This window comes from Rhyacophila brunnea, unplaced genomic scaffold, assembly GCF_057557595.1.
Source record: "Rhyacophila brunnea isolate RB1 unplaced genomic scaffold, BYU_Rbru_1.0 scaffold_5, whole genome shotgun sequence".
NCBI classification, from domain to species: Eukaryota; Metazoa; Arthropoda; class Insecta; order Trichoptera; family Rhyacophilidae; genus Rhyacophila; species Rhyacophila brunnea.
The window spans coordinates 21800954-21816668 of NW_028233170.1; positions in this window are offsets into that span (position 1 = coordinate 21800954).

The window sequence follows — 15715 nt, forward strand, 5'->3', positions numbered from 1 at the left end:
CGCCGGCTAGCTCTTACATTTCATATAGGGAAATGGTCTACAGGCGTGCGGCGGAGTCAAACTTAACGTCTGGTGTCAATTTTAACTATACGTGACAGATATTCAGCTGATCTCCGGCATTGAGTCCCGATTAAACTGGTGCGCCAGTCGAATTACACTGTTTTGTATAGGGAGCGAGATAGTCCCGACTCCTCCATTTCAACTTATGACACTCAGTATGCGGATACACAGGGAGCTTAACATCAGCGAACAGCAGAGCCAGTCAAAAAAAATCTTTCTTAACTTCCTTCTTACTACGGTGCGTGGTTGCAGCATCAGTCCCGTGCGGCTCTGTCTCGGCGGTCGTGCATATCTACGGCTGTACATAAATTACGGGTGGTAGTGGGAACCTAGGTCTGTTTGTAGATCGTAACAATGCCAACATATTATTTTTAATTGTATGAAAGGTGAGCTTTGTTTGGCTGTGATTTATAGTATTTCATATTTTGACAAGCGTGCACTTTTGTTTCAATTAATTTTATTAAGAGATGTTGAATAATGTAAATTTTAAACTCAATTATCTCAAAAAGTAAATCAACAACGCTTAGGTACTACCTGATAAACGACTATGACTAATATTTTTTATAATATCAATTTAAGGTTTTAGATTGATTGCATCAATAAAAAAAGATTTGCGGGGATCATATCTTTACAAGATTAAAAGAAGATGAAACTCTACTAAATCGGTACCAACAATATGGTCTCTAAGTTATGCAAATTTTATAAAGTCTACCAGTTTAGTTATAACCGAACAAGTGAAATCGGACAGACCCCACAAAACAATTCTATTGATTATTAAAGATGTGATATTTGTGCGTAAAAATCATTTACCCTCCTAAATTTACGGAAAATTATTCACACAAATAAATTCTTGAATAAAATAATTGTAAATATACGTATAAAATAAAAATTGTAACGAAAATAATAATTCATAAATCACAAATTGAAATAAATTTCGTACATTGTTTTTATAGACAAACTATGAGTTGTATAAAAACAAGCCCGGAATGATTTCCGGGCCATTTGTTTCGAACAGGGCCATGTCGGGTCACAAAACATCAGCCCCAAGTACGTCAACTGCCATAGTAGCCATACACTGGGAAACGTTTTAATGGCTCTGATATATTCACGAAAGATGCCAACTCATCGAAGGACTACTTATACGGACCCTTTTATTATATATTTTATTATTCTGTTTTACTTTTTATGATTTATTTTTACAAATTATCTATTCTCTATACTTGTCACATTGGATATAAAATATTATCTGTCTTACCTATGCATAGAGACATATCAAATGAAAATTGTTCTAAAGCCGTGTACACACAGCTGATAAAAGTTAACGATCTAATTAAATATATTTTACAGTGTTAAGTTGTTTATTTTTGTTTTAATTATTATGAACCATACCCTTGCTTTTTCTTATAAGGCTATTCACAATTGGTGGTAAGTTGTTTGTGTCACTTACAATGGCTTAATTTTTTAGTACCTTTTCCGAGATTTGATGGACGAGTCGAGCCGAGTTGTCGATTTTCGATTTTATGCTCTTATCAACCTCTAATTCAAATTTAAATGTGTTTATTTTACATAATAATTATACATAATATATTCACTATAGTGAATATGAAAATCATAAATACAATGTGTCCATAACATGATATAAAAAAAATCCTAAGTGTTAATGATCTATTCTACGATCATTACCGTAGAATTTACAAAAAAAAATATTTTAAACCATTTTAATGAGGTTATATTACGTAATTGCAAATTCAATTAATAAATTAATTAAGTAGGTATCAACTAATATTCAAATAACTAAGTAAACCCTATTTAAATATAATATATAAAAACGTCCACCTAAATTCACCCTCACTCAAGTAAAATATATATAGATACTAGCAGACCCGGCAAACGTTGTTCTGCCATATAAATTATTTCTAGTAAATATTTTGGTTGTTAAATAAAAAATAACGAATGTATCGTGTGTGGGGATGGGATCTATGACAGAAAGAGGAATAGAGCGCTGTAGACGATGACCACCGATAAAAACAAAAAAACATCAACCATTCATTTTCTCAATTCAAAATGAGTAATGATGTTCATAATGAATGAATTACCTGTGACAGGATCTCGTTGTTTAATGTTTATGCAATATCCGTCTAGTCCCTTCCAGAAAATTAGCGGATATTGAAGAGCGTCATATGAACGGTGTGTGTCAGCGATGAACTCCAGATTATTGTTTCTTCTTCGAATCACAATTTCTCGCGTCGATGTGCGGTCGCCAACCATGATTCCAGCAATGTCATCAACAACAGTCGCATTGAATCGACGTACGTGCTATCCAGCTGGTATTTTATCAGGATTGATGACAATAGCGTGATTGTCACTTTGCAATTCGTTCATGTGTGCTTTGAAGAATTTCAATAATTCATTGTGCTCATTCAACAGGGCGTCCAGTTCGCCAACGATGCGCCTGGCATTAGGCGAATTGAGGCTATTGTAGCCGCAACGTGCTTCCACATGATTGATGTCCTCACCGCCGCGCCCATGAAGTAGATTTGTAAAAATGTATGTGGTTCGTTTGGCATTGGCAGCAATGAGCCTACTTTGTGGTATACCTGGCCTTTGATTTTGAACGTAGAATGGAATTGTTGACCAATTGCCGCAGTATTGTGAACTATTTCTGTTGCTCCGGACGAAGTCATTTGGAAGCATGAATTGAATGTGCAAATGGACTTCAGGAACAGGTTTGAATCTGGAACCGTGCCGATGAGCAAGCCGTTCAATGGTTCTGGTGGTATCTGAATTTCTGGTAGTTGCACTTTTCCTGATGCGCAACACATCCCGGCTGACTCATGTTTGAATTTGAGCGCATGACAATGGGGACATTCTTTGTCCATAGCACCAATCAGCACTTTCGGATGAGCGGAATATTCAATATCTGGCTCGTACTCGAATGCGAGACGAAGGAACGAAGCGGATGTAAATGTTCGATGTACTTGTTGGCGTTGTCGGTCATTTGCTCTGCGTGTGTTAACTACGAACCGGCGCGCTTGGCTCCGTTCCAATGTCGTTGTTGATTTCGTTCAGCTCGTGCCTCTTGTGATTGAGATGCACGCAATTGCGACATGCTTACACGCAAGTTTTTGTTATCTTGTTGGATTTGTTCATCTGTTCTTTCTGCTCTACTATTTCGCATGTTTGTTGCTTTATTCGTTCGACGGCTTAAATACGCACATAAAAATAGATAAATAAAATAAATCGTACAAAATTTTGCACGCACTGCGTTGTGGTATGCCGAATGAAATGTCAAAATGACGCGACGCTTCTCTTGAATTCTTCTCGGACGTAGCGCCATCTGTCATTCAACAACATAAATAATTTCGTTCTGTTTGAAATACGAACGACGGTTAAATTTGTTCATACAAAAATAATAAAATCGCGATTAAAAAATGGGAGGGTGGGGGTAGGAGAATAAAAATTTGGGTTTATAAGTATTTTTTTATGCCAAATAATAAAAAAATACAAAAAAAAAATTGTCGAAAAAATAAAAGAATTTTTTTCTGGATAGAGATACCCTAATCACCTAGCGATATGAAATATACTTGTTGACCTATTCTCATACCTAACAAATATACATAAAAAAAATCATAACAATCGGTCGAGCCATTTCGGAGGAGTTCGACCACAAACATCGTGACACGAGATTTTTATATATATAGAGATATATCCGAAGAAATTTGATTGAACACAGTTATTGCCCTCCCAATTGGCATTACGGATAGTAGGTCAGTTTTATACCATGGAAGAACAATTGACTGATACTCCCTTTTTTTGAATTAATACAGTATTGGACATATTGATGGACGGACTGTGCGCATGTCCAGTGTACACATACAAATATTTTTCAGCGTAAAGTTTTTACACAAACATTAAAAACCTTTGAAGCACCTGATGACAATTCACTACTCAGGGACAAAAGCTAAATCTTACTGGTAAATCAACAATTGTATATATTCAAATTTATTGGTCAAATATCATAAAAACTTTCCGTTTGTGTCTTTATATTAAGTGCTGTGCAAAAAGCATATAATTGACATTTACTTTCTGGCAGAGTGTTTGCTGGAAAATCGTTGCGAATAATGTATCATTGTAGAAAATTAACGTAGTACTGCTTTTTGCAGCAATATTGTTTTAATAGATTTTCTTCAATAAATTATATATTTTATTATATCTGGCAATGATTATATATTGTACTCGCATTTTTATTTATTATTTCATTGTGATTTAATTTAATCAAAAACAAATAAACGTACAATCAGATACATTTATACAGCGATTCCTGGGAATGGTTTTATTAAAATAATTATTTTGACTTAAAAAAATCATGATTGAATTTTAATATATCAGAGACTCTACATCTTTTTTAATAGGAGAAAGGATTGTACCTTGGGACATTTTTGTATAGGTGATATTTACAATATATATTGTACATATCACCTGTATAGGCATTAACTGGGAGTAGCTTTTAGCTAACAATCATTCATACTATCATCAATGCATACATCACTCCTCACCGTTTAAAGAGTTGGTTATTTTTGTCCCAAGGTACTCGTACAACCACAGGTTGCTTCTGTGGTTGCACCTTGGGACAATAATGCTTCTACCTTAGAACATAGTGATATATATTATGAATATTGTAGTTTTTGTGATGTGAAAATGAACCAAAACTTGAGTAATATGTTAAAATTTTTATTGCATTTATTTTATTTTAAAATGAGATCATGTGGAAATACAATATTGATGGAATGAAACCCGCGGCGTATTGTTGGAGTTGGCAATACTTTCACTGCAACCAACGATGATATTGTATTGTCGTCGACATTGGGGAATACAAAATGAGTCTTTTGCTATCTTATGAATTTTACAGTACATCGGGACATGTCCTAAGGTAAAACCAGAATAGCGCTTCAAGGTACAACCAAGCATACCTTTGACACAGTAGATTTTCTAAGCAATATAAATATATATTTTTTATCAAATTATTGGATATATTGCTTACGTAAATAATGCTGCGATAGTACTACATGAGAAAATATCAATAATTATACTGACCTTGCTTTTATACATTTCGGATATGATAGCTAAATTTCTCTTTGAAAGTAGCACAAAAGTTAATTGAGACTTGACGCTTCAAAGAATAACTGAAACTTAAATAACTTGCTGAACAAATTTAATAGAGAATACAGTTGCCAACATAATGTGTAATTTTTACTGTCGCCGCTATAAGTGCAAGAACGTAGTGGTCGCGCGGGGGCGGCGCGGCGGCGTCTTGCGAAACTCAAACGTATAACCGTGTGTAAAATGTTCGTAGACAGTGTGTTTTTTGGGGCATAATACACACGGTTATACGTTTGAGTTTCGCAAGACGCCGCCGCGCCGCGCCCGCCAATTGACTACGGCCGAGCACTTAGTGTCCCAAGGTACAACCCTTTCCTCTACCTACATAAACACACTATAACATGTCGTCGCAACCTGTATATACATCAATAATAAGCAACAACCGTACTAGATTGTATAAAAGTGAGTAAATTACTGCAATAATAAAAACATGGTTCAAAAAATTCATGACTAATAAATTAATATCTTCACTCAAAATATTTACCTATTCGAAATAAGAAATGATTTGTGAGTATTGAGAAAAATTCACAATCGATAACGAAGATAACATATATTATAATATTGATTTCGACTCAGAAGATAAGCATTCAATAAAACCAGAAAATATATTACTGAAGATATAGAAGACTACGCAACCATTTTAAAAGATAAATATACTTTTGAAACAATTAACGTCATAGTGTGTGCATTATTAATTATTAATTGTGGAATTAGAATAGAGAAATGAATCAATTATTATAATAATTAATAATTGATTTAAGTACCTACCTATATTATAGGTATATATACCATATCCCAATGATCACCAAACGGCATTTTTGGCACAGCGGCATTTTCGGTAGCAAGCGTAGGATATTTTATCATATTTATATATTTGCCTCTCAAATTTTGCTATTGGACTCCGAAATGAAATATTTATCGAACTAAATTTCAATGAAATGTTTAACAAGTTGCCGTTGTTGCCTCAACTGTAGAATCTATATGGCCTTTCGTCCCAACAGAAAAGTATCAAATTTTAGTTCGAATTGCGCTCAAAATGAAGGCATTGTTTTGTTCTCCCTACTTATGAGAATCAACGTTTTCCACTATGAAGGTGGTTAAAAGTAAATATAGAAACAGACTCACAGATGCACATCTTGATAATTGCATTCGGATGGAGTGACAAGGTACTGACCGAGAATTGAAAAAAATGTGGAGGAAAGTGAATTCCATTCTTTTCACTAATTATTTTTATTTTCTCCTCACACTTATTTCAAAATATTTTGTAATTATTATTTTGTTAATAAATAAATAATTAAAGTACGCATTTTTTGTTTTATTGGAAGTCTGATGTCTTAATTTATTTTAAGTAATATAATAATATTATGTATGGTACGATAAAGGACGATGATAATAATTTATAAAGAAGGAATATTATAAGTAGCGGGTCTAGGACGATTTGGCACCGCGAACTGGCCTCCGCCGATTGGCCTCCGGTAATTGGCCGCCGGTACAATCGGACGCTGACCCAATTGGCCTCCGGGACGATCGGACGCCGGTACAATCGGGCGCCGGCCCAATTTGACACCGGCCCAACTGGCCGCCGGGAGATTGAACGCCGCACGGCTGAATAAAATGCGCAAAGGAAAAGACCTACGTAACGACTTGGTAGAGAAAGTAGACGCGACACTTTAATATGCTTCTATCTACTTAGTGGTTGTACCTAATATATTTTGCGCTTAACGTATTTTTATTATGATTAATAATAATTATTACCTATGCTTTATGCTGTTTATAAAAAGAAAAGAATTCTTTCCTCGTCAGAACTTGAAGATGTGCATAATTAAGTGGTTTATTGTATTTACCTACCTATTCATATTTAAAAAAAAAAATATTAATAATGAATTGGTTGGTTAAAATAATATCTTTCGGCGTTTTTTCGATTTCATGTTATTATAATTGAACTTTATATGTGTCCATAATCCGTAAATAAGTATTTTGAAGATTATGAAATTACAAACAATATAAGTAGGTAAGCTACTTGAAAGGTACCTACATATTACATTATATATTATGTTGACAAAGCGAATTTGTAACTTTATTGGAAGTTTTAGTCATTTAAACACGATTTTGAATACTGGATAAGTCAATCCTCCCAAGTAATCGCTTTATACCTTATCATATTATAGGTTACCCAGTTTGGGGGTATCGATAATTTTACAAATAACATGTTTTTATTTGATGTAAAGTTAAAAATCCATACCTACCCAATAATTAGTTAATGGATATCTACAGTTTTTTTTAAATTGTTTTATTTATAAAAAAAAATGACAATTAGGTACCTTTTTATTGTTAAAGGTTTTCAAATTAACTCTCGCATAGAATTCTTAAATCATTGGTTTTATATAGCAATTAATTATATAATATAATTCATATTATTTATTGTATCTAATACCTCATAAGTAATGTATTTATATTCTTATAAATATATAGGTTATTAAGTAATAGGCCTACTTAGAGTTATACAAAAACTATTGGACGTATTGAGACATTTTGTAGTTGTGAAAGAGTCCATTATAATATGCAATTGGATTTCTACAACCATAATCCTGTATAGTTTTTAAATACGGTTATCAGCACCTTTAAATGATTGTATTTCTGAGGCCTTTCCTTGTTCATTACATTAGAATCTACTAAATAAATAATATATATACCTCAGAGGCAGACGGCGGCAACTGCCATATTCTCAATTTTTTTCAAAGAGCAAAAAAACAATTTATATTTTTGATGAATGCCTATAACTAATAAGAACTAAAAACATAAACAAAAGGCGATCATCTTTTTAGTAAATTTAATTCATTAAAGCACTGTTAGAATATTTAAAAATTAAATTTAGAATATAAACTAAATTATTATTAAAATAAGCAGTAATGATTAGCATCATATTGCCTCTTACGCGAAAATAGCCCATCATTCCGACACATTGTCTTGATCCCAAAGTCAACCGACAAGAACTTGGCAATCATTTAGTTAGATAGTCACGAAGATTGACTGTAGGACATTTTTATCAATTATTATTAAAAATGGTTTCATCTTAATTATTCTGTCAAAAACTCATTTCTGAAAAAAATGGAGTTGCATTAATCTGCTTCCGAAGAATAGGGATAACGTTGTGGAATTTATATTCAATCGTGAATTTATCATAAATGTCACAAATTTATATAAGTAATATTACACTGACACTGCCACAATGATCAAAGAAAATGTCTATGACGAGGATTATACATTTTTTTATTTCACCATTTTTAGTTGTTATGAAAATCTGCCCCGAAATTATGGTCTATGTATACAAAGGTAAATAATCATTAGGTATAGATAATGCAAAAGTTAAAAGCATACAGAACCCTACAGAATGCACCTAGATCAGTGATGGCGAGCCTATGACACTAGTGTCACGCGAGATAATTTTTCATGGCACGCGAATGTTTTATTTTAAAAAGAGAAAAAAACTACAATTATTTAATAATATACAAGAAAGTTTTGCAAATAAATTAATGTTCCTATAAGTAAGTATATAATATTAAAAAATGATAACGACAGAGCAATGCGTGTTTTCTTCGGTGTTTAATATTATTTTTACCAATCGACGAAAGTCAGGCAAAAATGACAGATAAAAATATTCAACCAACAATGATGACAACTTGATGAAATTTATCGGCAGTCATTCAAATATAAACAGCTGCTTATTATTTTACCTCAAACGTAATCGCTAAAAACGGAAAACCGCTTAGTGATAGGGAATATTATAATAATATGAAAGAAGCGTTGCTAAAATGCTTCCACGATCTCCTTGAAATTTTGAAAACAAGGAAAAAATTATTCAACGAATAAAAGATTAGCTTTCGGCTAGAAACACGGTGAAAATATAATTCGAGAACTTAATTATAATCTTTAAACTTTTTTAATAGCATTCTTAAAAACTGGTTTTCATCTTTTTCTCATGAAAAACTGCTCGGTGTGTCAGACAGTCGAAAAATTATAATAGGGAAATTTTGGCCGGCGTACGTAAAAAGGTTCGCCAACCCTGATCGAGATAATACTATTAAACCTATTTTTCTCCAAAAAAGGGGTTTTCAAACTGTGTTCACTCCTATAATTCTGTTTAATATAATATTTCTTTTATTGTGTTAACTGTCAATTCATGGTAGAAATGAATTGTATTATTGATTTAATTTAATAAAACGCAATTTTTTATCGTACTGACTAGACTAGCCACTGGGTGGACGAAACCGGTCACAGTTATAAAGGTTCATCTGATTGGGTCATCGATATATTTAATATACATATTAAATTCTGTTCATTTCTACATATTTAGTCATAATTTGTGTTATGCTAATAATTATTTAATTTATAAATACGTGCTGCAATATAATCAGTTAATGTCGATTTAATGATTTATTTTGTTCCAAACTCAATAATTACCCAGTATAACCTAACTAAAAAAATACAACATCCAACAGGATTCGCGCCCAGACGTGTTATTGGCAATCGGCTTTTGTATTTTAAATCAAAGTAGGTATTGAATTATCGATTTCGGGATCACTCCAGTGTTTTATATTATATTTTGCTGATATTTTTGTTTGGCTAGGTATGATGAATCTGGACGAATCCACTGGATGGCCCTGCCCTTAGACTATTAGCCGATGAGTTAGGCATTTTTCAAAATTTTTGTCCTATTAAAAATATTTTAACGCTATTATAATATTTTGTATGATTCTCATGAAAATGACCAATCATTTTTAACCCCTGACTAACGATGTAGTTAGATTAGATTATTTTTAAATACCTGGGGCCTTAGCGCGTACCCAGGTATTTCCACAGGTAAATTAAAAATAATTCCCTATCACAAACATCGGCTTCCTAGTGATTTATATAATAGGTATTATATATTTTGACGTAGTTACACAAAAAAATACAACTCGTAAAAAATAAATAAAATAAAATCGAGTTGGCTTGAAAAACAGCCTTGGTCAGGTGACAGGTGGTGGTATTGACTTTTGTTGTCAATATAATTATTAAGTTTACACTGTTACTTATTCCAATTCTTTATACTATTTTTGTTATATTAGGTATACGTATTCATATTCCGACAGTGAATTTTGACCTTTTTGACATTTTCTTTTTTTGTGACATTTTCTTCAGAAATAAATATTTATCTTCTTCTTCTTACTGTGCCATTCCCTAGCGGAGGTTGGACACCATCAAGGTAATATTAACTTTGTCGTCTGCTACCTGGAATAGTTCAGTGGAGCTGCACTCGTACTAATCACGGAGGTTTTTAAGCCACGCAATGCGGCGCCGTCCTCTGCTACGCTTACCATTAATCTTTCCTTGAATGACAAGTTGGGGAATACTGTACCTTTGTCCTCTCATAATGTAGCCGAGGTACTGTAGTTTCCTGGTTTTGATACTACGTAGAACTTCGTGGTCCTTCCCTATTCGAGTAAGAACTTCAACATTTGTCACCCGGCCAGTCCAAGAAATTTTGAAGATGCGTCTATACAGCCACATCTCGAAAGCTTCAAGTCTCCGTGACATGTCTTAGTATAGCGTCTTTAATAATGTTTATAATAATGTATTAATGTTAGCTATACTATCTATCTTTCAACAAAAATATGTATTGATGAAATACACATTTAAATTAAAGGTGAAAATTTTAACATATGAACATTTCGATTTAAATTAATATCTACTTCACTCTACTACAGTTATTTTTTAAATAATGTAAAAAAATACACCACACTATAAAAAAATATTCAATTTTTTAAGTCAACTTATCTTGAAATTCATCTAATGTGAGTTAGCGCATTTTTTATAAAATACGTTTAGTAATAAAAATGGAATAAGCAATTTTAAGTCGAAGATACCTGCTACCTATTTCAAACGATGGTGTATTAATAATAATATACACCTACATACAAATCCGCTTTGTCAACATAATATATAATAAAGTAGCTACTGAATACGGTATAGTTTGCTAATTATTATAGACTTATTTTATTTATTACGTATACGGCGTGATTAATATAAATTGCACCTAAGTATTAAAGATCGATCGACCAATACATTTCAAACAAATAATATAATATAAAAATTAGGTATGTGGGTACCTTTCAAGTGGTTTACCTACTTATGTTGTTTGTAATTTCATAATCTTCAAAATACTTATTTACGGATTATGTACACATATAAAGTTCAATTATAATAACATGAAATCGAAAAAACGCCGAAAGATATTATTTTAACCAACCAATTCATTATTAATATATATTTTTTTTTTAATATGAATAGGTAGGTAAACACAATAAACCACTTAATTATGCACATCTTCAAGTTCTGACGAGGAAATAATTCTTTTCTTTTTATAAACAGCATAAAGCATAAGTAATAATTATTATCAATCATAATAAAAATACGTTAAGCGCAAAATATATTAGGTACAACCACTAAGTAGATAGAAGCATATTAAAGTGTCGCGTCTACTTTCTCTACCAAGTCGTTACGTAGGTCTTTTCCTTTGCGCATTTTATTCAGCCGTGCGGCGTCCAATCTCCCGGCGGCCAGTTGGGCCGGTGTCAAATTGGGCCGGCGCCCGATTGTACCGGCGTCCAATCGTCCCGGGGGCCAATTGGGTCAGCGTCCGATTGTACCGGCGGCCAATTACCAGAGGCCAATGGGCGGAGGCCAGTTCGCGGTGCCAAATCGTCCCATTCCCATAAGTAGCTCACCAGACAATTTCAATTTCTGAAAGTAGGTAGCTCATATCCTTATTGAGTTTGGAGACCACTGCCAATTCGATCCTAATCAGATCATATAAGCTTCCACATAGTAGAGGTTTATATTAATAGATTTTTGTTTTTACGAGAAAAGGATGTTAGCCACCTGCTCAACCTATTTGGTCAATACTCTGACTTAAACACAAATTGAAAAACAATATGTGTATTTGGCAACCCCATGATTCAAACCTAGGACATAGGCTGACGCTTAAGCCACTCGGCCATCGTGGGTACTTATATTAGTAAATTATTTATTATAAAATGCACGGTTACGAATATCTTATCATTTTACGACAGGTGCGTACTTACATTTTTTCATTGTATGGGGACAGTACGATAAATCCGATCCGATTGACCGATGATATCTAATATCGTTAGGCCCGATTCAGACGGGACACCGGTATCGTGCTCGATATAATATAGGAGGCCTTTGTATTCGAATAAATGTGCCTTTGTATTATGTTTATGAACGCTCCAGAGCTAATGAGTCAACGCGTGTCCGGTACACTTTTCCGTCAGCCACTACATTCTCAAGCCGCCGATACACTTGTTTTTATTACCGCAGCCAGATTTATGTTCTAGTTGACTCATTAGCTCTGGGGCGTTCATAAACATAATACAAAGGCCTCCTATATTATTACGGTGTCCCGTCTGAAACGTGCCTTATAATAGTGAGACCAGAATCACTTGATCCAAATGCAATAATTATATTAACGTAAAATCTACTAAAAATAATACACAGCTGATAATCGACCTACGAATTTCTCTTGCTTACCAAACCACCAATGGCAACCAGCAACAGATTGTATATACTATCCATTACAAAACGTTTATATAATATCAAATTAGGTACGTTTATACTGTGTTGGATCCATATGATTAAGTACCTATCGACTCCATCCGTAGGAAATACATTATGCTAATATAGCATGACCAAAATTGCTCGGTGGGGTACCGAGACGTTCATACTTATCTAATTTTGGATCACCCAAATAACCGTAAGTGTTCACGATCAAGGAAACGATCAATAAATTTCTGCCTACTCTATCTACACTAGTGCTTACATACACGAAGATAGAGACCACGTTTAGGAGTCTTCGGAAAAATTTAAAGAGACATACGTATGAAAATGTAACGGATTCCGCTAATATAACTGTACTGTCGGTTTATCGCAGTGAACTGGCAACCCACTCTTAATTAAGTTGATAGTTGTTTGACATTCATTATGACAGTCAGATTTAATTTGCTCAACTGTACAAACTGTGCAACGGATTTAACAATAACTGAACTTTAACAAATAGCTGAATTGCATGAACGTTTCTATTATAAATGTATCGAAGTCGTGAATTTCATTTTGCTGAAATCGACGCAATTCTTTTTTACTGACGCAATTTGTTTCGTTATAAAATTTTCTGCAAATACATTTTTATTTTAAAAGTTTTTCTTAACCATCAATTCTTGGTAGAAAGAAATTAATCATCACATCACCATTGGCAAGGATCAATGCAGTGCTTTATGAAGGCTTCTCCAAGCTTTTTTTAAATTCCACTCGTTCCTGTGCGTTTAATTTCTATATACTTCCGCAAACACGTACCTATAGTTAATCCAGCGCCTACTACCTTTCAGACGTTGGCTATCTATTTTCCACCACTGTATGAATAGATTCGCGATCCTCTCTCCTTTGAGTTATGTCCCATGCCCATTTCTATCTATGGACCTACATCCCATAATCTTTTCTATGTCCCTTTCTCAAATTATCATAAAATACAATAACCACTATTTTAATTAATATAAAATATAGTTATAGAACTATAACCACAATATTTAATAAAAATCAGAACCATTTTATTACACTCCAGTAAACATTGGTTATAGGTAAAATATTTTTTGGTTTCAAAATATTTTTTCGTACTTATGTACTCGTACTTAGTTTTTATCACTCAAAATTATTTTTACACATACGTCTATTAAAACGGCCCCTACATTACCCTTTCGACTTTCTCCTCATTGCTGAGGGCTTTAGGCATGAAATGATAAAATGTTTTTTGTAAATTAATATCCGTCTTCTTTGGATGCGGCCCGAGAGTCAATCACTCTGTGCCCTTCTCGAAAAACCGAACAGATTCCGTCATCATCACCCTGCAACCATGCTACAAAAGTGATCTACGCTCTACAAATCCTCATATGATAAGAGGTGAGGTTCGTAGTATTGGATTCGGGGAAATGATGTAATCTTAAGCTTTTCCTACGCTCCGATAAGATTAATATGTTAGGTTAAGTATCAACAGTTCAATCAACGGTGAAGTTTTTCTCAATTTTACTATGATGATTAAAAGTTGTGTTGGAATTGTTCTGGTGTTGGTTTTATAGTACGATACACCTCTTTACGCCTACAACACAAAACAATAATCGAGTTATCCCATGTAAACACTTGTTAGATTGATGTCTTCTTATTTTACTGCAGTCTTCTACCAAGGATTGACGACCAAATTACCATACATTCAGATACTTACTAACGTTGTTTAATTAATAAAATATATTTTTCCTTTTACTTCTTCTGCCCTTTACATTTTGAAGTTTAATAAATCATACCTCTCATTGCAGAAGATATCGCCGAAGTATGCACCATATCTGCACTTGATATTTCCTATAAATTATCGTAACTTAATGGCTCATCTTAAAACCACCCCATTGGTAATGAGATCGACCCAGGAAATCATCGTGGTATGCTGATATTGCCACATCTTGAATATCCATAGTTTTACTGCAATATATTGTATTCCTATAAGTAGATAAATACATTCAAAAGATCACTGAATTCTAACCGACATAATTGATTTACTCCGGTTTTACTCTCAAAAGTTGATTTAATTTATCATAATATTCTACCGTGTGAATATAGTATTATTTGAAAACATTGCACTAAATGTATTTTGTTTTTAAATATAATCAGTTTCCGTATACCAACTCACTAAAGATTCGCCGTATTTCATTCGTCCAGCATCATTTGTTTCACGGGATCATATCAATTGTTTTAAAATATGATGTAAAGATGGAGCTACTGTCACCAATATACTTAATAATATTTTATCGTAAATAAATTAGTCGTTAGAACCCTATTAGCGTTATTAATTGCATAAATCGTCATATATATTCATATCACAACACAATTTCACTAACGCAGTTGCCATCAAACTTGCGGTAGTGTTACATAGTTATGCGTAGAATAATAATTTAGTGCATACGTGGAAGAACGGTCACAATATGGAAATCATATTATTATTATATTTTTGTGATAAGTTTAAAAATATATTGCGGTACGTGGTACTGTGGTATTTAATAAATAGTCAATCTAATATTGTTTCCAAACTCTCAAATTATAACAACTATTACTTTTAACCTAAATACTATTGGATGATTTCAATAAACTATAAATAAAAAGGTACGGGGATAATATATTATAATTCCTTAGCTTTTTTTATTGAAATATTTTTACCGATTCTTTATTTTTTGAATAACAGTTATTTTTTTTATATAAACCTATCTTCACTAAATTCTGTCAACAGTATATTACTATTATTTGTGAAAATTTAACTTTAATTGATGAGAGGTGTATGCTATTTAATACTAATTGGTTTTAATAACGTAAGTTTCATTTGGATTATCAGGCTACATTTATG